Raw genomic sequence first — 23,441 nt, forward strand, 5'->3', positions numbered from 1 at the left:
ATAGGAGCCCAGGCCAGCAGCGATATAGGAAGACGCTGAAAGGCATCATCTCATACTGCGCGGGAGGAGGCAATGGTAAACCCCTCCTGTATCCTACCAAGAAAAACACTGGGCTCTGTGGGTGCCACAGGTCAAAATCGACTTGATGGCACACTTTACCTTACCTTTAGAGCCCAGGCAAGATGTTACCCTGTATGCAATCAGCGGGCATCACCTCAGCTTGGCTCTGCAAGCAAATCCATGGGCACAGCTGCTGAGGGCTCTGTTGCTGAACTCAGCAGCTGAAAGCCCCACCCCTCCAGAGAAAGTCCTCCAAGGGAGTGTGTGCCTCCCCAGAAGGCTTTGCACTGCCAGCAGACTGGAAAAGCTTCATGACATCAGCGGTTTTCCTTGCATTGACCATGAAGGAGCAACAGGCAGACGCAGACATGCCAAAGCTACTTCAGTCTCAGGATTATAGTGTGTGCTTTGCAGACTAGCGTGTCCATTGATGGCAGCCACTGTATGCGCAGTTCTCTATGGTTTCTATGTAGCGTGTGTGTGCCAAGAGCTGGCGGCTGGGAGAACCCATGCAAAGGTTCACACGATTGGAGCATCAGGGTGGAAGGGCTCTCCTCTCCTCCAGCCTTCGTTAAAAGCTGGGTACAAAGGCTGGGTAGCCCTGCTGAGAGCTAGGTTAAAGCAAAATGTGTGGATTCTGGTGATCCTAGGTAGCCCACCTCCTACTGATTTTAATGGTTGTGTGAACCAGTCTATTGTTTCCTGTAACTGTAAAACATTGATATAATTATTTCTCTTAGCCAGACAGCCGGATGCGTGGGGATGCATGGTGGACCGGAAGCAGAAGGGTCTATGGTGAGGCAGCAGTGGTGGCCATGATGGGGAGGCTCCAGCGGGCCCGGCCATGATGAGGAGGCGTCAGTGGGCCCAGATGTGATGGGGAGGCGGCAGCAGGCCTGGCCATGATAGGGAGGGGGGGGCTGGCCACACTGGCAAGGTGGCGGTGGGCCTGGCGGTGGTGGCAAGGCAGCAGCAGTTTCAGGCCTGGACGTGGTGGTGAGGCGGTGGCGGCGGGGTGAGGAGGCAGCTGGGCTGCCAGGAAGAGGAGACGGCCCAGGAAGGGATGGCCCAGCTTTAAAGCCGGCAAGAAACTATGGGCAGGGAGGAGGGGAGGACTGGGAACGGACTGGGGAATGGACTGTGACAGAAGGGAGGGGGGAATAGGCGGGGAACAGAATGGGGAACGGAATGGGGAAGGAGAACTTAACTACGGGGAACCGACTAGGGCGGAAGGGGGGAAGCGGCAGGGAGAGGAAGCGGCAGGGAGAGAAAGCGCCGGAGCAGGAGGTGAGAGGCAGCAGCACTGGCGGCAGGGAGAAATAATGGTGGCCGGCGGGTGAAGTCGGTGTTGTGGGTGGGGGCACAGCTGGCCCCAACTAGTGCACAGATACCCTGTGCGGGGTCAGCTAGTTTTAAAAATGTTTCCTGACCTTGGTTCCTATACTTGGGAGTCTGTTAAGCCCAGCCCGCACCATGGCTTCAAAAAATAACTGTCTCCTACGTAGGGTGTACCACACAGAGCGCAATGGGACTCATGTTCTTCATTGATACTGTTGGAGTTGCATACATATGCAATAAACCGTGATAATGATAATCTCTTTTGGCACTCAGGTAGGAATGATGTTTGGCAAATACTGGCTGTTATTAGAACACATGTGGTGCCCTTATGGCTTAGTCCCAAGGTGTCCTTTTCCATCTGTCACTTAGTTTATTGTTTACCATTCACTTAAATATGTGCACCTCTGCACTGAGATAGAGTATGATGATGCGACTGTCTATCTCCATACAGGAGATGATTTATGATATAGTGCTAATGGAAACAGTCATGTACCTCCATACGTTCCAGTCCGTGATAGCAGGCATCTTTAGTCAACATTAAATAATCTCATCCTGCCCCAAACTGCAACAGAAAGAGCCAACAAAGAGCTTTTAAGGCTTCAAACTATGATCAGTAACTTCAAGTGGATATCAAGGGATGCCACTGAATTTTCACCCAAACCAAAATGAAGTGGTGCCCATATAAAAAATCAAACTAGATTCTAACCGGGCTTACTCAAACTCCAGCAGGTTTTGCTGTAGGTCTAAAAGGATCCCCAAATATATTAGGCTGTACCAGCCATGCACAGAAACCTCCTGTGCTGACATGTGATGATGTTATTGTACCACACCAATGCAAGAGGTTGCTCTGGCCATGCCTAGCATGACCTACAGTGTTGGGAAAGTAAGATGTGCCAGGATGTAAGCTATAGAACAGTAGATGTGGCAGGCACACACAGAAGCCTCCTGTAACATTGGAATATGCTGGTGCTATTGTGCCCTGGGGGCGGGGGGTGGAATTAGACTATGATGAATGCTTTGGCAGGGTTGGAAGAATCATCCTGAATTGGTGCCAGAATATCCTGAAAGGATGCCAAAAAGAGGCGGGAGGCTTGGCTGACTTCAAGATGGAAAATCCTCACCGCAGTAAACATTTTTTGGAGTGAAATGGATCTATTCTGCCATAGGGCTGCAAGTCTTACAGCCTGGTCTTACAAACTGATGTATATGTTATAAAGTAGCTTACTTCACAACACAGAATATCCAGAACACCTACAGAACTTCCATATTGTGCAACATTCCGCAGGCACTGTGGGCACCATGGGCAGTGCTACATGCCCATAACACAACATCCATGCAGCTGCACAAGAGCGCTCTTGCACAAATGCAGGAAATTACATAAGAACATAAGAACAGCCCTGCTGGATCAGGCCTAAGACCTATCCAGTCCAGCATACTGTTTCACACAGTGGCCCACCAAATGCCTCTGGGGAGCCCACAGGCAAGAGGTATGTGCATGCACTCTCTCCTGCTTTTGCTCCCCTGCAACTGGTATTTAGAGGCATCGTGCCTCTGAGACTGGAGATGGCCCACAGCCACCAGACTAGTAGCCGATAGACCTGTCCTCCATGAATTTGTCTAAGCCCCCTTTAAAGCCATCCAAGTTGGTGGCCATCACTACATCCCATGGCAAAGAATTCCATAGATTAATTATGTGCTGTGTGGAAAAGGTACTTCCTCTTCTCAATCCTAAATTTCCCGATTTTCTGTTTAATGGGGCAACCCCTGGTTCTAGTGTTGTGAGAAAGGGAGAAAATTTTATCTCTGTCCACTCTCTCCACTCCATGCATAATTGCATACACCTCTATCATGTCTCGCCTTGGTCACCTCTTTCCCCAGAGCCTCAGATGCTGTATCCAAGCCTCATAAGGAAGGTGCTCCAGGCTCCTGATCATCTTGGTTGCCCTGTTCTTCACCTTCTCCAGTTCTACAATATCCTTCTTAAGATACTGTGACCAAAACTATAAGCAGTACTCCAGATACAGCCGCACCATAGATTTGTACAAGGGTATTATAATATTAGCATTTTTATTTTATTTTCAATCCCCTTCATAATGATCCCTAGCATGGAATCGCAAGGAAGTGCATGAATGCAGTTGCACAATAGCCATTATTTCCAATGGCTGTCCATCACACAACTGCATTCACACAATTCCCTGTATTTGCCCAAGAGCACTCTTGAATAACTGTGTGGATGCTGTATTATGAGCATGCAGCAGTTCCCATGGTGCCCGTGATGGCGATGCCCATAGGAACATAGGAAGCTGCCATATATGGAGTCAGACCATTGGTCCATCTAAGTCAGTATTGTCTGACTGGCAGCGGCATTATCAAGGTTGCATAGGAATTTCTCTCAGCCCTATCTTGGAGATGCCAGGGAGGGAACTTGGAACCTTCTGCTTTTCCCAGAGTGGCTCCATCCCCTGAGGGGAATATCTTACAGTGTTTCCATACATATGCAACTGAACCCTGCTTAGCAAAGGGGACAAGTCATGCTTGCTACCACAAGGCCAGGTCTCCTCCATGTGATGCTGTGTAGCATGTAAGCCACTAATATATATTCTATTGTAAGCTGCGAGGAGTCTTGAACATAGGAACATTGGAAGCTGCCTTTTATTGAGTCAGACCATTTGTGTATCTAGCTCAGTATTGTCTATACAGACTGGCTGCAGCTTCTCCAAGGTTGCTGGCAGGAGACTCTCTCAGCCCTATCTGGAGATTCCAGGGAGGGAACTTGGAACCTTCTGCATGAAAGTATGCAAGTGCTGTTCCCAAGGTGGCTCCATCCCCTAAGGGATGATATCTTACAGTGCTCACCTGTAGTCTTCCATTTAAATGCAAACCAGGAAGGAACCTGCTTAGCAAGGGGGACAATATGCTTGCTATCACAAGACCAGCTCTCCTCCCAATGCTTACAGGAAGCTGTTACTGCAGCTTGCTTAAGGGGGTAGCTACGGTTCTGTTCTTTGCTGTGCTACAGTGCCACCACTGCAGATGGTCAGGGTGAGAATGGTATTGTCGCCACCCACTCAGCAGGGATCAAGTGAGACACAGGGCCAACAGGATGTCACCGTGTTCTATAAAGCAGCTAACTACAACCTGGCTCTTCCAACTGACCTGCACTTGGATTGCCCATTCTTACCTGCCTCTCCTCTGATCAGTAGGAGAGCTGCTCAGAGGAGGAGAGCTGGTCTTGTGGTAGCAAGCATGACTTGTCCCCTTAGCTAAGCAGGGTCCACCCTGGTCACATATGAATGGGAGACTAGAAGTGTGAGCACTGTCAGATGTTCCCCTTAGGGGACAGAGCCACTCTGGGAAGAGCAGAAGGTTCTAAGTTCCCTCCCTGGCATTATCTCCAAGATAGGACAAGATTTTTTTGATTTTTTTAATAGGACAAGATTTTTTTATAGGTCTGAGAGAGATTCTTGCCTGCAACCTTGGAGAAGCTGCTGCCAGTCTGTGTAGACAATACTGAGCTAGATGGACCTATGGTCTGACTCAGTATATGGCAGCTTCCTATGATTCCTATGTTCAATACCAGTAGTCTTTAAAGAAACTGGTAAGTAGCTTAATTTTTAGCATGGCAGCTAGGGTCAGAAAAGATGTCAGCAATAAAAAAATGTTGGTGCACATCATGGAGTATTGCCTGTTCCAAGATCTTCAATTGTCAAATAAATGCATTTTTAAAAGCCTTGAACCATATACTTTGCAAGAAAAAAAATCAAGACATAATTGATTTACAGTCTGCTTAGTCAATTTGACTTACATCTTGTATTGAATGTTGTGTTGCATAATACAGTGAACCGAATCCAAACTCAGAAAAAACTGATTGGCTTGGCAGTAAAGGGATCATATTCCTCAAGTATGACGTGGGACATGGTGTGAGACAGCAAGAGATCACATTCCTCAAGCATGATGTGAGACTCACAAATCGAGGCGAGGGCAATATTTTGACAAGAAAAGGAGGGAGTATTGGTCCAGGTAAAGCCACACAAATGAGTTTGCTTGCTTCTCATATAGATAGAGCAATAACCTAGTATATTGATATTTGGTGCCTGTACATATATTTTAGGGCCTTTAAGGAGGTTGTTAGAGAGCTAGAGAGCTCCTACTCCAGTAGCAACAAACAGAACCTCGTTTGGGCCAGCAAACTCAAGAAACACTTGATTAAACCAGGAGAGGCATCCATTGCTGAAACTGGGAATTGGAAGCATAGAATGTGGGTTTGTGGGTCAGGGAGGTACTCTCTGTGAATCCATCTGTGAATCTGAATCCAGCAGAATTCAGTTAATCCACACAAAGTATTAAGTTTTTGTGTTACACAAAGCTGAAATACACCCCAAGTTCCCTACAGCGTTTTCCAGTAGTGAAAATCCCTCCTACAAGCTGAAAGATCCCACCAGTCTCCACTCATCCCATTGCTCCATCTTTCCTCCAGTTGTTCCTAGATCAGCATTCCTAGAAATGCTAGCAAAAGAGAACAGAACGAAAAAGATTATGTGGGCTCTGACTATTCTAGTGATGCCCTTATTCTAGTAACTGGAAGAGGACATGCAAGTCCTTGAAACTGGAAGTTATTCTATTAACTGGAAGAGGGCACTGTAAGAGTGGAGGACATGCAGTCCTATGCCCAGCACCATGGACAGGGCTCCTCACATAGTCACTGGTAGATTCTGACACCATACAGCTTCTGCATCATGGATAGGGCTCCCACATGTTTCTGCCCACAACTTACAATGAATGACCTTCACTTAATAGTACTCTTTACCATGGGAATTGGACTGTGAAATGTAGAAACCAATATTTTAAGATGAATAAGTTAAAACAATAGTGTTTGTAGCCACTATCACTACCATTGATAGGTTTGCAGCCCCTATCAATGAGAGGGGAGCATGTGCCTTTTAGTGATTACATTTCTATCCCACCATTCTTCCATTATGGAACTCAGGGTGGCATTGATTGATTGATTGATTGATTGAGTGGTGTCAAGTTGATTCTTAGAGACCACATAGATAGATTCTCTCCAGGATGATCTGTCTTCAACTTGGCCTTTAAGATGCATTCATTACTGTCGTAATCAAGTCCATTCACCTTGCTGCTGATCGTCCTCTTCTTCTCTTTCCTTCCACTTTTCCCAGCATTATAGACTTCTCAAGGGAGCTGGGTTTTTGCATAATGTGACCAGAGTATGATAGTTTGAGCCTGGTCATTTGTGCCTCAAGTGAAAGTTCTGGATTGATTTGTTCTATGAGCCATTTGTTTGTTTCCCTGCAGAGTGGCATGCGTGGAGTTTATTTAATATTTTTAAGGGCTCCGAATGTTTTGCATAAATTCTCAGTACAATCCTGTAAGGAGGTCAGCATTATTATCCCCATATTACAGTTGAGGCTGGGCTAAGGCTGGAAAATAGTAGCTGGCCCATGACCACCTACGGAGCTCATGGTTTGTGGATCAGTGAATCATGACCACTGATTCACTGATCCACAAGAACTTACTGGTTCTTCACCACTATGCTGCTTTAAATGTTTGATGGAATGAGTTCGGACTGCTTTTATCTTTCCTCTGTTTTCTGTTGTTATGAACATAAAGAAATCCTCTCATATCTATGTCATCTCACAGACTTCTCTGGCGTAAATTTTGTGCTGCTGTGCTTAGAGCCTGTAGGTGTGTTCTTGCCCCATTCACTTTCAGCCCATCCATGATTATGCATCTTTGCAGGTGGCTGAGCCTCTTGGGCTTCATCTATATCACTGTGAGTTTAATAGGCATTTTATAAATCAAAATTAAAACCCCATCTGTTGAATCTCAATGACGCTGCTGATACCACCAAGAGGTTTGGATGATAATTGGTTGCAGGGACTAATCAGTGCAATGGCGGTACACAGGCCACTGTTCCCAGTTGGTGATTATCTGCCAAAATATACTAGATGCCTGATTTGTGAACCTTCCAATATTGCTGGAATAACTTAGCATATTTTAATTCTAATGCCAATTAGGTACTTGTTTAACTTCTCTAGTCCCTGTTAGGGAGTTCCTAAACAAAGGGCAGCAGATGTTTTCAATGATACCTCACATTCTTTGTTTTTTGCTTAACACAACTGGATCTTGGTTGTCTCCGTTACATCTGTTATTTGGAGAAATTTGCTGAAATGTATTTAAAAGCTGCTGTTTTCAGTTTATATTGGGATAATATAATAGACCTAATCAGAAACTGAAGCATGATTTCATGAAGATGAAAGTAAATTCTTTGCAGCTTTTTTTAAAGCTATGATTAAATGCGTCATTCTTAAATATTGAGAAATAGACTAATGAGAAAATAGAATGTGCCAGTTCAGTCCAGTGCAGACAAAAATCTGCTCTAGCTCTATGTTTTCTAATTACCTGTCTTCTTCATACCCCCTGTCAACAGGGGCAGTTCAAGGCATTCTGCTAGTGGAGGTAAAGAACAATATGATGCCCCCTCCATCTCCGGGTGGGTGCTCAGCATTCTCAGTCCGTGCTGTCAAGGCACCAGGGGCAACAGATGAGCACTCCAACCCAGGCAGTGGAGGCAGGGACATTGCTAGCTCAGGTTGTGGGGGCAGGGGGAGAAAAGGTGCGCCCCCGAGGGGTAAGGAAGGGCAGGCAGTGGAGGGCATGGTGGTGCCTGTGGCAGTGGAGACCTGACACTTGCCACCAGGAGTAGTTCTAGAACAACCAATTTGGGGTGGCAAAGAATTGCTGTACATTAAATACTTATAGAGGCATGGTAACTAATGTTGAGAGGAGAGGAGAGCTGGTCTTTATTTATTTCAAATAAGACGGTATAAGGGCGATGAAATACGCATTTCCACACTGCAAAGCAGTGAGCAGTGAGAGCAATGAGGATGAAGTCTGACATTGAAACGTCTGCTATTTTGTTACATCTGTGGTTTAGTTTTCAAGGTTTAAACTTTTGAATGTTTTTAAACTTTTAAACTTTTAACTTTTATTGTGCATTAAAGAAGGTCATTGAAAAAGCTTATTTATTTGTTTAACATCTTTATATACTGCCCAAAACACAAGTCTCTGGGTGGTTTACAACAATACAATAAAAACAACAAATAAAAAGGTTAAAACATTACAACAATTTAAAATTTAAAACAACATTAAAACTATTAAAAACAATCAAACTATTAAAAAAGTATCTAATTAAAAGTGTCTTGACAGCCTTGTGGTAGTCTTTTGTCTTGTGGCAGCAAGCATGACTTGTCCCCTTAGCTAAGCAGGGTCCACCCTGGTTGCATATGAATGGGAGACTAGAAGTGTGAGCACTGTGAGATATTCTCCTCGGGATGGAGCTGCTCTGGGAAGAGCAGAAGGTTTCAAGTTCCCTCCCTGGCATCTCCAAGGAAGGGCTGAGAGGTTTCTGCCTGCAACCTTGGAGAATCCGCTGCCAGTCTGTGAAGACAATACTGAACTAGATAGACCATGGCCTGACTCAGTATATGGCAGCTTCCTCTCTTAGTTTATTTACCTTGAAGAAGCTTAATTGACATTAAGTGTCAATTAATGTGCTGGGGGACATCCTATCCACCCCCAGCACAGTACCTCCAGTGACTGTTGCTGGTGTCTTGTCTATCTTATGTTTCTTTTTAGATTGTGAGCCCTTTGGGGACAGGGTCCATCTTGTTTATTTATTTCTCTGTGTAACCACCCTGAGCCATTTTTGGAAGGGCGGTATAGAAATCAAATAAATAAATTAATAAAATAAATTTTCAAACTTATTCAGAAATAGGCCAGATTCCTCTCAGAAAATGTTGTCTTTTTGGATTAGGCCAACCCCAGGGGCGTAACTACCATTAGGCAAGGGGAGGCGGCTGCCTGGGGGCCCCCACTCCTTGAGGGGCCCCCCAGAGTTAAGTCACATGTGAAGTGAGTGTGTGTGTATCAGCGAGGGGCCCATTTTAAAATTTTGTCTCTGGGCCCACTCCAGCTTCGTTACGCCCCTGGCCATCCCTTCTGGTCTGCTTTCCAGGCTACGTTTCAATTCCTGTCCAAGACTACATTCAGGAAAAGACTGAAGTGGAGAGAGAGGTCAGTACCAGGCCAGCTGAAATCTGCAGGGGAGAAGACCCTGCACACATGAGGCTGCCTTCAAATATCACAGGAAACCTGAAGCAAACCCACCTCAGATTGTCCCTCTGTAATGTCTGAATTATCGGAACCACGATTCTTGGACTCAACCACGGTTTCAATTCCTCCCCAAACCTCTGGATGAATTTCCCCCACAGAATGCTCCAGAATGTCTGATTATTCGGGGGGTGGGGGTGGCAGCCAGCTGGAGAGCACCACTGAAATAAACTCCGCTCAGTAAAAAATATTAATGAAAATAAAACGTATTCTAAAAAAAGAAAAGAAACAAGAAACAAAACAAGAAGAAACAAAGATGAACAATGAAACAAGTGTGGTTTTTGTGAGTGGAAAAAAAGAGATGATTGAGTTTTCTAATAACAAAACAAATGGAACAACAAAACAATATGGTCTACTCTGACCAACAGCTGCTCCGCATGATCTCAGGAAGGAGGCATTCCCCAACAATTATTTTAACTGGAAATGCGGAGAATTGAAACCAGGGCCTTTGGGATACAAAGCACAGCCAGTCTCACCAACACGGTTCTCTGCAAAGGGAGCTCATCTTTAACTTTTCATCCTTGCTTTCCTATTACTAAATATTTGAGCTGACACATATTGTAGGCCTTTGTGGCATTGATACAGTGAAACTCAGGGTTAGATTCAGAGAAGGCACTGAACCAAGGCAGTCATAAATACCATGAGATTGATTTTGATGGTGGCTGTGATCACTCAGCCATACAGTGCAACCTTTTGCTTCCTTGAAAAACTGATCCGCAGATAGCAGGTTGACATCTGAAGTAGTATTGTTGCACTGCTTAAAAAAAAAAAAAATCAGAGGAATTGAGAAAGTGAATGATGCCATGGCTCATTACAGACTAAGCAGTTTGCTATGACATGAGCCATCATGGACGCCTGCAGCAGTGTGGGTGATTCTGAACCACTCGCATTACCTTACACAGCATCTCAACTAACGTCTGACATGATGAGGAATATTACTCAAAGTAGTCCCACTGAAATTAAAAGGACAAGTTAAGCACTGCCTAACTTGTCCTTTTACTCTGAGTAATATTCCTCATCATGTCAGCCATCAGTTGACATGCTGTGACTTTCAGTGTGGTTAGTGCAAATTAAGGTTCACTCTTAGCCAGGGGTTTAAAACCAGGTTATGTTTATATTTGTGTAGGACACCTTGAAGTTGTCACTTCACATAATGGCCCTTCCCGGTGCTACAAGCCTCATTTTGATGTATTCTGGCTTGGCCTGTGGGTTCCCTATCTCCAAAATCCAAATCAACAAGACACGGTAAAAACTATGTACCCAATAGACAAAATAAGCAACTTGAATATTGTAAACTAGGGGTGGGCAGAGAATAGATCAGGAATTACTGGTGGACTTCTATATGATTCAATAGATTGCTATGGGTTTCTGACTCTCAATAGTTCAACAACAGCAAGTTCAAATTATTCTCTGCCATGCCTGCTCTAATGCTATCCATTTAGCTCTCAACATCAGGGTTCTTCTTCTCCTTCAAAGTAATGAGTATTCATTGGTTGCCTTTGACCAGGTTCTAGTGATGCTCTGCACTGAGCCCAGAAGCAAACAGGCAGTGAGCACATAGTTGGTAAAGGTTAGATATAATATGAGTTGTTCGTCAGGCCCCAACCAACATCTTGGCTGTCCCATTCTGCAGTGAATTGTCTTTAGAGGCAGCCTCATGTAGAGCACAATGCAGTAGTCAAACCTGGATGTAACAATAGTCACTGAGGCCAGATTTTAATAATACGGATTCAGTCTTACGAACACTGATGATGATGATGATGATGATGGTGGTGGTGGTGATGGTGATGATGATGGTGATGATGATGGTGGTGATTATGGTGGTGATGGAGGAGGAGCAGGAGATTATTGCAGAAACAAATGTTTTACTGCTAAACAGTTTCTCTTCAACTTCTGGTGAAGACCTTTTTTGCCAAGCTCCATCATCTCACCTCAGGCTCAGAAGTCCTCTGAAAACTCCCTTCTCCTATGTCCCTTACAAGGATGTGTCTCTAAATTAGAACAATCATAACATCTCCCTTTCCCCCCAACCAGCAGCAGCAACAGCTTCTGGTTGGACTGCCTTTGTACGTAGTTCAGAAACTGGTACTGGTGCAGAACGTGGTAGCTTGGTTGGTCTCCAGGTTGGTCACCCGTAGAGACCACATTACTCCTATTTTAAGAGAACTACATTGGCTGCCAATTAGTTTCGAGGCAAAATACAAAGTTTTATTACCTATAAAGTTTTATTACCTATAAAGCCATTCAGTCTTGGGCTCCGAGTATTTGTGAGAGCGCCTTATCATTGGAGGAGGTCCAGTTGCAGTTGCCACTGGCTCGCTTGGTGGCAACCCAAAACCAGGCCTTCTCTAGGCTTGCTGCAAGGCTTTGGAACAAACTCCCAAATGGAAGCAGAATCTCCCCATCTCTGTTCTTCTTTTAAACGATTTTTGAAAACACACCTGTTTTATCAGGCTTTTAGTGTATGATGTTTTAAAGTTTTATTTATAGTAATTTTAATCTGTTTTATATGATTTTTAGGTTGTGGTGGTGGTTTGGTTGGATTGTAAACCGCCCTGAGATTGTATATAGTGAAGTATATAAATGCAACAAATAAATGAACAAACAGCCCTTCAGCAACATGCATTCAGCCACCTATGATGATGCATAGGGCTGCCGAGTCCAAATAGGGTTGCAGCTGGTGCACCAGATGAAAGCTAGCTGGAGACTAGACAGACTTGATTCCATATCATAGTCTGCCTATCATGCTGGTTTGCAAATTGGCCCTATCTTCCACAAGTTCCTAGTAATTTCCTTGTCATATAAAGAAGATGCTGCTTTTGATTATCCCTCTTGCAGCTGCATATTGACAAGGCAATGAATTCTCTACTAAAGGCTTTTTAAAAACTGAATAGTTGGAGACAGCATCACTTAAAATCCATGCTACTCTATCAAGAAAAAGAAGAAAGACCCAGCAGATCACATCATAATGACAGTTTAAATTAGAGCTGTGGCTTCTGTTCCTATCCTTTGGGAGGTGATGGGCTTGATGAAAAGTTCTTTTAACAGTACATTGGTGTGCTTGCTGTCTGTGTCGTTTGCCTTAATAGGAGCATTGGAGGCAGTGGCTGCTCGAACAGTGAGTTGTTTGATCAGCTCCTGTTGACACTCTAAGAAAGATTGATTCACAAAAGGAAAGTTACAATGACATGTGCTTATAAATTGTGGCTGGGAATGATGGGAGTTGTAGTTCAAGAACAGCTGGAGGGCCAGGTTTGCCCAACCCTGCATTAATGGGTTCAGCCACGGCACATTATCTACATGGTCACTGCCCCTTTTCCTCTCCCTCCTCCAGCTGAGGACTGGTGTCCCTAGACCAATGTCATCAACCAGGTGTTGGCATGTGTTGCTTTCTCGCAGTAGCCCTTACTCACATCCTGAATTATCTTTGGATACACTCAGTCCTCTGTCCCACCCAAAAATATGTATTTGGGGGTTGCACATCCCTCTGGGACATATTTTTGGGTGACACAGAGGGCTTCCTGGGGAAGGGGAGGGCATCAAAAATTGCTGCTCCCCTGCTGTACCAGTGCAGTTCTGTTAGGCTGTTCTATGACTGCACAGGGGCATCCTTGCTCTGTATGTCAGCCATTGTCTTTCTCTTTACTATTTCATTTGACCTAGTTCGCTTTTATGTAAAGCTCGCTTTTATGTAAAGCTTTTGTATTTTGTGTTTTACTGGTTGAATGACTGTTAACAATAAAGATTTGATTTGATTTGATTTCCCTTTACTGATTCCAGTAGCCATTCTGCTAGAGGTGTGCACAAAACTGGAAAAATCTGGTTCAGTTCAAGTAGAACCAGACTCAAACTGAACTGGGTCTGGCCTGGTTCTATGCACACTAGAGCCAGGCCTGGTCCAGCTCGAATCCAAACCGATTTGGGCCTGGCTCGGGGGCGGGGGGGGGCGTATGGAAAAAAAATTTCAAAATGAAAAAATAGTGGACTTACCACCATTGCAGGGCTTTGGGAAGTGTTGTCTCAGCTGCAGGGGGGTCTCCTGAGGTTCCCCCTCCCCCACCACTCTCCCCCCGGTCTCAAACAGCCCGTTTTGGGTCATTTTTGGCCTGTTCCAGGCCTCTCTGTGCTAGCATTGGCCATTTTAAATAAATAAATGAATGAATGAATGAAATTTTGGAGGCCGCCACGCATGCACACTGACCATTTGCATGGCTGGACTCAGGTATGCAGGTGTCCAATGTGCATGCACTGCGGCCTTCAAAATGGCCACCGCCAATGTAGAGAGGCCTGGAATGGCCCAAAACAGACCGTTTGAGACTGGGGGGGGGAGGCAGAGGGCAGGGGGAACCTCAGGAGACACACACACACAGCAGCAGCAGCAGCAGCACCCCAAACCCCATAATGGTGGTAAGTCCGCCATTTTTTCCATTTAAAAAAAATTGAACCAGCCTCAGCCCGGTGGGTTCAGCTCGACCTCAAGAAAAACCAGGCCTGGTCTGGCTCAAAGGCAAGTCCTCAAGCTGTGCCAGTTTGAGAGTGAGCCAGTTCACACATCCCTACATTCTGCGACTAAAAGGAGTAAGCATTGCAATGCAACATTTGGCAGAATGTCAACAGAGTCCATAGCTGAAATGCATTCCTGGAAGCAATCTAAAGGTTCAGAGCAATTGGAGAAGAAGAGAAGCATAAGTTCTTTGATGATTATCATTCTCTGGAGATCTTTGACACAAGAAAGAATAAAGGCATATCTATCTTAATACATGATAGGGTTTTTATCTGAGCCTAAATGGCATGGCTTCCTGCAAGGAATCCTAAGAACAGTGGTTAGGTATCGTTGTTGAGAATTCTCTCTGAATTCGATATCCTCTGCTCCCTCATAGCGCTTCAGTTCCCAAAGCTCTCTAGCCCTATTCACAGTTATTCACAAAAACATATACCTATGTACAAATGTTTGGATGCATGTACAACATAATGAATAGGTTTCCAGTGTAGCAGGAGTTGCAATTAAATCCAGTTTACATCTGTGACTAAATCAGGCTCAGATAGATACTTAGCAGCTCATTGTTAGCGGAACTAGGCTCTTTTAGTAGCATTTCTCACATCTCCAGCTATAGAAATGTTCCCTTTGAGCTATAGAAATGATCCCTTTTTGTTGAAAAATGCTCAACTCTTCAACTTCTGTTGGAAAGCGATATACAAATATTAGTAGTAGTGGTGGTGGTGATGGTGATATCACTTTTCAGGCAAAAGTGATATCCATATATAGGCCATGCCCATTCATTCATTCATTCATTCATTCATTCATTACATTTCTATACCACCCAACCCAAACCACTCTAGGTGGTTTAAAGGTAAAGGTAAAGTGTGCCGTCGAGTTGGTGTCAACTCCTGGTGACCACAGAGCCATGTGGTTGGTAGAATACAGGAGGGGTTTACCATCACCATCTCCCGCGCAGTATGAGATAATGCCTTTCAGCATATTCCTATATTGCTGCTGCCTGAAACAGGTGTTTCCCATAATCTGGAAAATATACCAGCGGGGATTTGAACCAGCAACCTCTTGCTCGATAGGCAAGTTACTTCCCCGCTGCACCATTAGGTGGCTTTTCTAGGTGGTTTACATCATGCCTTTGCATGACTTTTTCAGATATGGCACCTCAAATGTGCCAGTCTGAGAAGAGAAGTAGAGTACTGGACTGGTTATTCCTCTAGAACAACCTTGCCCCTCTATTTTCTCATTTAAAAGATTTCTGTTGAGACAAAAAGACACAAAGACATGCAACTGCTTCATTTGCATAAAAAGCAAATGCACTTTACACAGCAGCAAATAACAGAAGTCCTGTTCACATGACCATTGAGTCCATTGCAACTGCAGCAGTTCATCAGCCTATGTTCATTTTCAGCTCTCCTGCTATCAGCTAAACAGGTCCTGTGACTGGTAATGTCACGGGCCAAAGTCAACAACATGGAGTTTAGCAATCAATCACAATGGCTGCTTTTGAAGGTTTTCAAAAAAAGTGCCAAAGACTGATACTTTGGCCGCATTCTCATGTAATGTGGAACCATGGATCCAATGATGGCTCCCCCCCCCCACTCTCCTGTCTGCATTTGGATGAAATGGAGAGCATCCTCTCTGCAGTCAGCAAAACTGCAGAGAGGAGGGGGAATGGGCTGTGTGGGCTTCCTTCTTGCTTGAAGGACTGCCCACACAGCCAATCATGCATGGAATTCAGGAGGAGCTTCCTCCCTCAACTCTGGTCCGACGGAATGTAGCCTCCATTGCTGCATTCAGACGTAACAGAGGCACAATGGAACCTTGTTTTTGTGCAGCGAAACTCATTACAAACTGAGGGTTCAAACTGGAACCTCTGGAGTGAAACCTTGGGTCATGGAAGGAATGAGACCAGAGTTGCATGCATTCAGATGTAACAGTAGGGAAACCTCTGGCCCCTGCAACTTCAGTTCCCTGTTACATGTGAATGCAGCCATGGATATTTGTGCGTAGTTAGCCTTTGTATATCACCTTCATGTCTTTGTCTAGATTCTGCCTGTACACTTTTATTTCCATAGCGAGCAACATCTCAAGAAGGACAATTTTAACTGGAGAACTGATGTTATGGCCAATCCAAATCAAACAACCCACCCATCAAGCTGTTTTTCTGCTGTGAAGAAAAATACATCAGGACATTGAATTACAAATCACCTACATAACATGTAATTTGATGCTCATTTATACTTAGCCACCTTGAACATATGAAGAAGTATTTGAGAAAACATCAGGGATTACAAAAAACAAAACAAAACATAAGAGCAGATTGACTTCATCTATCCTGATGGTAAACAAATTTACTTAGAATGTAATCCTATTGAATTAAATAAGATTTGCTCTCTTTTAAAAGAAACAGAAGCATATAAGCTAGACAGAGAAAAAAATGTCAAACAAAACAAAGATTAATTTTTAAAGGACAGCTACAACTAAAAACAACAAAGTTGATCATTCAGAATCACATGATATTTAGGAGGAGGAACACTTGCCTAGAACACTTGTTATATATTTCATTAACAGAAGAACAAACATCATCATGAAGACCTGCTTCTTTCAAACAGCACATTTCATTAGCCACTAGCTGAATAATTCACTCAAACGCCCAGAAGAACACAACCCAATCCAGCAAGGGATGCATGGAAGCACATTCCATCAATGAATTCCCTTGCTGGACTGAAAGCTCTGAATGCAGATCAAATGCAGATCCAGACACACATCTGCATATGTTCTAGGCGTTTGGAAATTCAGATTCAAAAATTTGGATTTTATCCAAAATTGCCCAAAATTGGTAAAAATCTGTAAAATCCAAATCTGATTGTGGTAATGATTGTAAAAATGGTAAAGTTGGAATTAATTCTGAAATAATTAAATTAATTTCAGAAATACTTCAGAATTTTGGAATTAGCTAAATGGAGTAGGAGGTTCCCCCATAGAGGTGAATAAGAAAACCTTTTTTTTAATAACTAAAAATAACCAGTTTATCCTAGAACTTTGAAACTTGCCAGCCATGTGGGGAAGGAAGTCAGAGCCACCTGTAGTGAAGTTTAAGAGAATTGGTTAATCCCCTGATTCTTGGTGAATTTTTGGAATTTTTGTTGAAAATGTTAAAAATGGTGAAATTTGACTGGTTTCAAGCCAGAACTTTAAAAAACTTCTGAAACTGAAGACCCTGCTTGGGCTATCATCCTACCTTCATGTGAAGAAAGCTTCCCTTTGCCTTCATGAAAAGGGGTAGCAGCATGCCCCTTTTGCCCCCCTTTAATATTTTCAGAATTAATGGGCATAAAGTTATGAAATCTGGTGGATTTTGCATGCTGGGGGAATGATGGTCCAAGAAGGGTCTTCAGTTTCAAAAGTTTTTGTAAAGTTCTGGCTTGAAGCAAGCCAGATTTCACCATTTTTAGCCATTTTTCACAAAATTAATTTCCCCATTGACCTCTATGCAGGGGGAATCTGAATTAAGTGAGAATTTGGATTCAGATTCCAAATCCGATCCAATATTTGATATTGCTAGAGCCCATCGAATCTGAATCTCATATTGTCAAATTCAAAACCAAATCCGAATATTGTGAATGCACACAGGCCTCCCTTTTTGCACTGCAGATTGCAGATGCGGGGTGCACATTTCTGTTATACGGATAGGAAACCTCATTCCATAAGAACAGCCCTGCTGGATAAGGCCCGAGGCCCATCTAGTCCAGCATCCTGTTTCACACAGTGGCCTACCAGATGCTGCTGGAAGCCTACGGGCAGGAGTTGAAGGAACGCCCTCTCTCTCCTGCTGTTACTCCCCTGCAACTGGTACTCAGAGGCATCTTGCCTATGAGGCTGGAGGTGGCCTATAGCTCTCCGACTAGTAGCCCTTGATAGACCTCTCCTCCATGAAGTTATCCAAACCCTTCATAAAGCCATCCAGATTGTTGGCTGTCATCGCATCTTGTGGCAGAGAATTCCACAAGTTGATTATGCATTGTGTGAAAAAGTACTTCCGTTGGCTGGTCCTAAATTTCCTGGCAATCCGTTTCATGGGATGACCCCTGGTTCTAGTGTTATGTAAGAGGGAGAAGAATTTCTATCCACTTTCTCCACACCATGCGTGATTTTATAGACTCTATTATGTCTCCCCACAGTCGTCTTTTTTCTAAACTAAATAGCCCCAGCTGTTGTAGCCTTGTCACATAAGAAAGGTGCTCTAGGCCCCTGATCATCTTGGATATCCTCTTCTGCACCTTTTCCAGTTCTACAATGTTCTTTTTTAGATGTGGTGACCAGAATTGTACTCAGTACTCCAGGTGTGGCCGCACCATCATTTTGTATAAGGACATTATAATATTAGCAGTTTTATTTTCAATCCCCTTTCTAATGATCCCTAGCATAGAATTGGCCTTTTTCACAGCTGCCACACATTGGGTTGACACTTTCAACGAGCTGTCCACCATGACCCCAAGGTCCTTCTCCTGGTCAGTCACCGACAGCTCAGATACTATCAATGTATACTTGATGTTGCGGGTTTTCGTCCCAATATGCATCACTTTACACTTGCCAACACTGAACCGCATTTGCCATTTTGTCGCCCACTCACCCAGTTTAGAGAGATCCTTTTGGAACAATCTGTTTTGGATTTCACTACCTGAGAGTTTGGTATCATCTGAAAATTTGGTCACCTCGCTGTTTACCCCTACTTCTAGATCATTTATGAATAAATTAAAAAGCACCGGTCCCAGTACAGATTCCTGGGGAACCCCCCGTCTTACTTCCCTCCATTGTGAATACTCTCCATCTATTCCCTACCCTCTGTTTCCTGTCCTTCAACCAGTTAGCAATCCAATAGCAATAGCAATAGCAATAGCACTTACATTTATATACCGCTCTATAGCCGGAGCTCTCTAAGCGGTTTACAATGATTTAGCATATTGCCCCCAACATTCTGGGTACTCATTTTACCGACCTCGGAAGGATGGAAGGCTGAGTCAACCTTGAGCCCCTGGTCAGGATCGAACTTGTAACCTTCTGGGTACAGGGCGGCAGTTTTACCACTGCGCCACCAGGGGCTCCACACTGCACCACCAGGGGCTCCACACATGTACTTGTCCCCTTATCTCATGACTGCTATGTTTTCTCAGGAGTCTTTAATGAGGAACTTTGTTAAAAGCTTTTTGGAAGTCCAGGTATACTATGTCAACTGGATCACCTTGATCCACACACTTGTTGACACTCTCAAAGAACTCCAAAAGGTTTGTGAGGCAAGATTGACCTTTGCAGAAACCATGATGGTTCTCTCACAACAGGGCCTGTTGTTCTATGTGCTTTACCATTTTATCCTTGAGGATGCTTTCCATCAATTTGCCTGGAATGGATGTTAAGCTTACCAGCCTGTAATTTCCCGGATCTCCCCTGTATCCCTTTTTGAAAATCGGTGTTACATTTGCTACTCTCCAGTCCTCTGGTACAGAGCCTTTTGCATATACAGGTGAAACTCGGAAAATTAGAATATTGTGCAAAAGTCCATTAATTTCAGTAATGCAAATTAAAAGGTGAAACTGATATATGAGACAGACGCATTACATGCAAAGCAAGATAAGTTAAGCCTTAATTTGTTATAATTGTGATGATCATGGCGTACAGCTCATGAAAACCCCAAATCCACAATCCCAGAAAATTAGAATATTACATGGAACCAAGAAGACAAGGATTGAAGAATAGAACAATATCGGACCTCCAAAAAGTATACAGTGTACTGTGCTTGATTGGCCAGCAAACTCGCCTAATCTGACCCCATAGAGAATCTATGGGGCATTGCCAAGAGAAGGATGAGAGACATGAGACCAAACAATGCAGAAGAGCTGAAGGCTGCTAATGAAGCATCCTGGTCTTCCATAACACCTCATCAGTGCCACAGGCTGATAGCATCCATGCCACGCCGCATTGAGGCAGTAATTGCTGCAAAAGGGGCCCAAACCAAGTACTGAATACATATGCATGCTTATACCTTTCAGAGGTCCGATATTGTTCTATTCTTCAATCCTTGTCTTCTTGGTTCCATGTAATATTCTAATTTTCTGGGATTGTGGATTTGGGGTTTTCATGAGCTGTACGCCATGATCATCACAATTATAACAAATTAAGGCTTGACTTATCTCGCTTTGCATGTAATGCGTCTGTCTCATATATCAGTTTCACCTTTTAATTTGCATTACTGAAATTAATGGACTTTTGCACGATATTCTAATTTTCCGAGTTGCACCTGTAACTCAATTAGACTGGTACCATAACAGTAATCAGCAGCCAAAAAAAGCCTACTACATCTGGAAGGACATTGTTACAGATCAGAGGTGACTGGAAGGCTCACATTGGGCCAAGGAGATCTTGGATTCAGCTCCTGAAAAAATCATTAATGGGCTGAGACAACTCAGCTTAAAAAAAATACAATCTTCTGTAATGTTGTTTGTTTTAGTCTTGTAAACTGCACTGGGTGCCTCAGCCAAAGTACAAAGGCTGTATATCAATGCAATCAATCAATAAGACAATGAAGAAGCAATGTGAGTGGTTTGTGCTCTTCGTGTTAATGTGATAGGATAAATCCATTCAGCCTTTTGGCTTCCTTGCTGTGCTTCTTGTAAAAGCCTGCAGAGAAATGGACTTCTGGGCTCATTTTCTTGCTTTCTTCTCTCTGGCTGCAGTTGCTTTGAAGAATGAACCATGGAGATCCTAGAAGTGAACCCAGTTGCCATCCATTCTATCATTAAGTCATGCTTTCAGGGATCATTTCTATAGCTGGTAGCCAGAGAAGTGTGCTTGACAGTGGTGGCTGGTCTCACCAATCATGATTATTAGTAATTGGGCTTCCTTCTGAGCATCTCTCCTATGGTGGCTTCTTTTCACTTTGGAAGACTTCCTTTTCTTTTTTAAAAGAAGCTGTCTGAGGGGATGAGTTTTTATATTTTAAATAAAAAGTTTCCCCTCATGCTTGCCTCTTTCAACTGCTTTCCTCTTTAATGCATTTAACCTGATTTGTAATAATATAAGCTAAATCCTGCTAATCCAGTCTGGACAACGGGTTCAATAACTTGATTTGCAAATCTAGGATTCTAGCTAGATAGCAAGGCTTATAACCATCATCTTTTCTACCAATAGTATGTTCTTTCCATTAAAGATTGAAGTAAGATAATTGGAAAAGCAGATTGTTCAGAGTTTGTGCTTTATGCCAATAAGACAGAATTAATCTCCGTTTTTCCAAGAGAGGGGGTGGGGTATTTTGTTTTCAGTCCTGGTTCATTCATAAAAGGAGGTGCGGAGAGACTGGATTGCTTCCGTTTGTAAAGTGACTATATCCACAACCAGGTGTATTGCCTTCAGTGCATCCCTGCAGACAAACAATCCTGTTTTCCTCATGCCTGGATACTGCAAAGGCCTACCCATCCAAATCTTGAAGTCAAGGTCCCAACCTCAGACTGCCCCTGCTGAATTTCACACATACCACATAGCCTGATCTGGCTGCATGGCTACTGGTGGAACGTATGGAATTGAGTACCCATCAGCTTTCAGCACTCAGTTACAACTCTTTGAAATCTATTGATGCAGCCATGGGCTGAATCCAGTCTGTGCTGTGGTCAACACTTTCCATCAGCCATCATGGTACCATCTCAGTCAAACACAAGCTGATGAAAAACTTCCATTGCTACAGATGCATATAAAGTCTTCTTAACAGACCATGAGATAATGGGTCTCTTGGTTGATTGGCTCAATATGCAAATGAAGCACTATGAGCTCTTTCTCTCTTCCTCCTTCCCCCCTCCACCCTTCAATGTCATGCTAATGATTAAAAAGTGAACAGAAAGGGGCGCTTGTTCTAGAAAACTTGCTCTCTCCTCCTTTAGATAGCCACATTTAGTTTGCCATATCCTGATAAGTACTACAATGCACAGGAAAGGCCATAGATACTGCCACAATACTGCACTTTCAGGGGTCATTTCTATAGTTGGTAAGTTAGAAAAATGTGTTTCAAAGAGGATGGTCTTACCGACCACCACAATAACTAATTGGGTTTCCTTCAGAGCATGAAGTAGAAGGAAAGTACTCTTAATTGGTTGCTTTGGGAAAAAAAATTGGTGTTACACACAAGTAAACTCACTGGAAAGTCTAGTCTACTCTTATGTAATGCAGTCTATGCAAATACAATACTACTAGGCTGCTGTACTCTTGCGCAGTACGTTAACCATCTTTTTTAATACTTGGTTTTGCTTTTTATGTACTTAACTTGTTTTTGTAAAAATGTAAGTAGGATCCTGCCGAGAGAGGCCCAAAACTGAATTCAATAAAATACATAAAAATTTTCAGCCTTTCTCATATTGAATCGCTGTTTAGGTTTCATTACAGTGTTTCCATTGCCCACTTCAGCACCATGCTTTCAGGAATATTTTCTATAGCCGGTAACTAGAGAATTGTGCTTGAATGAGCCTTGCCTCGCTCTTTAAGATGATGAACTGGAAGGTTTTCAACATGACGGAGGCAGGAAGTGCTTTGTTGATGAAGCTGTGTTATGCTTTTGATGATTGCTCTGTTTTTCCAGTAAGAAAAGTAGATGACAATCTCTTCTGAGTGGTTTACTATTATGGTTCCCCATAACAAAAAAAACTAACTTTTCCGTTTTTCTTTATCTTTCCCTTTAAATCTGTTTTATAGCTTTAAAAGATGGCTTAGTTTTTCTAAGTCAGGCTTCCCCAAACTGCAGCCCTCCAGATGTTGCTGAACTACAACTCCCAGCATCCCGAGCTACAATTTATTGTGGCTGGGTATGCTGGGGGTTGTAGTTCAGCAACATCTGGAGGGCCGCAGTTTGTGGATGCCTGTTCTAAGTCATAAGATGACATGATTTAGTTTTTGCTTAGGGGCATGAGGGTGTTTAATTGTAAACCACCCAGAGACATAAGTTTTGGCCAGTATATCTCTCTATTTCTTCATGTACTTTCTCCAATTGGGAGGTTGACAGCCAGCAAAAGCCAGCAAATGTGAGGCGTGCCTGAGCAGAGGAGATCATCACAAGCCTGTGACATTGCGATGATCTCTCAACTGCACAGGCACACCTCATAGTTGCTTAAAGACGCTGGCCCGAACAGATGGGTGCAGCATCACTCCTGCTCCCACCCCACCACTGCCGGGGGAGGGGGGAGGAAGGGAGAAGGACTGCTCCTCTCCCCTCCCCGCAGCCACCCTTCGGTAAGAGGTTTTTAAAAATTTTTTAAAGCAGAGCTTTGGCAGGGCAGGCCCCCCAAAGAAGGTTGGGGGGGCTAGCACGGGGAGGGGGCTC

At 43.7% G+C, this 23,441-nt stretch overlaps 2 non-coding genes across 2 annotated transcripts; both read left to right on the forward strand.

Annotated features, from left to right (window-relative positions):
• Positions 1 to 20,877: 20,877 nt before the first annotated feature.
• Positions 20,878 to 21,062, forward strand: LOC128325513 (small nucleolar RNA U3). The gene has a single exon (XR_008307498.1). It is a non-coding gene; the product is annotated as a small nucleolar RNA U3 (small nucleolar RNA).
• Positions 21,063 to 22,528: 1,466 nt separating this feature from the next.
• Positions 22,529 to 22,737, forward strand: LOC128325512 (small nucleolar RNA U3). Its single transcript, XR_008307497.1, has one exon. It is a non-coding gene; the product is annotated as a small nucleolar RNA U3 (small nucleolar RNA).
• Positions 22,738 to 23,441: the final 704 nt, after the last annotated feature.

Source organism: Hemicordylus capensis, chromosome 4, assembly GCF_027244095.1.
Source record: "Hemicordylus capensis ecotype Gifberg chromosome 4, rHemCap1.1.pri, whole genome shotgun sequence".
Taxonomy (NCBI): Eukaryota; Metazoa; Chordata; class Lepidosauria; order Squamata; family Cordylidae; genus Hemicordylus; species Hemicordylus capensis.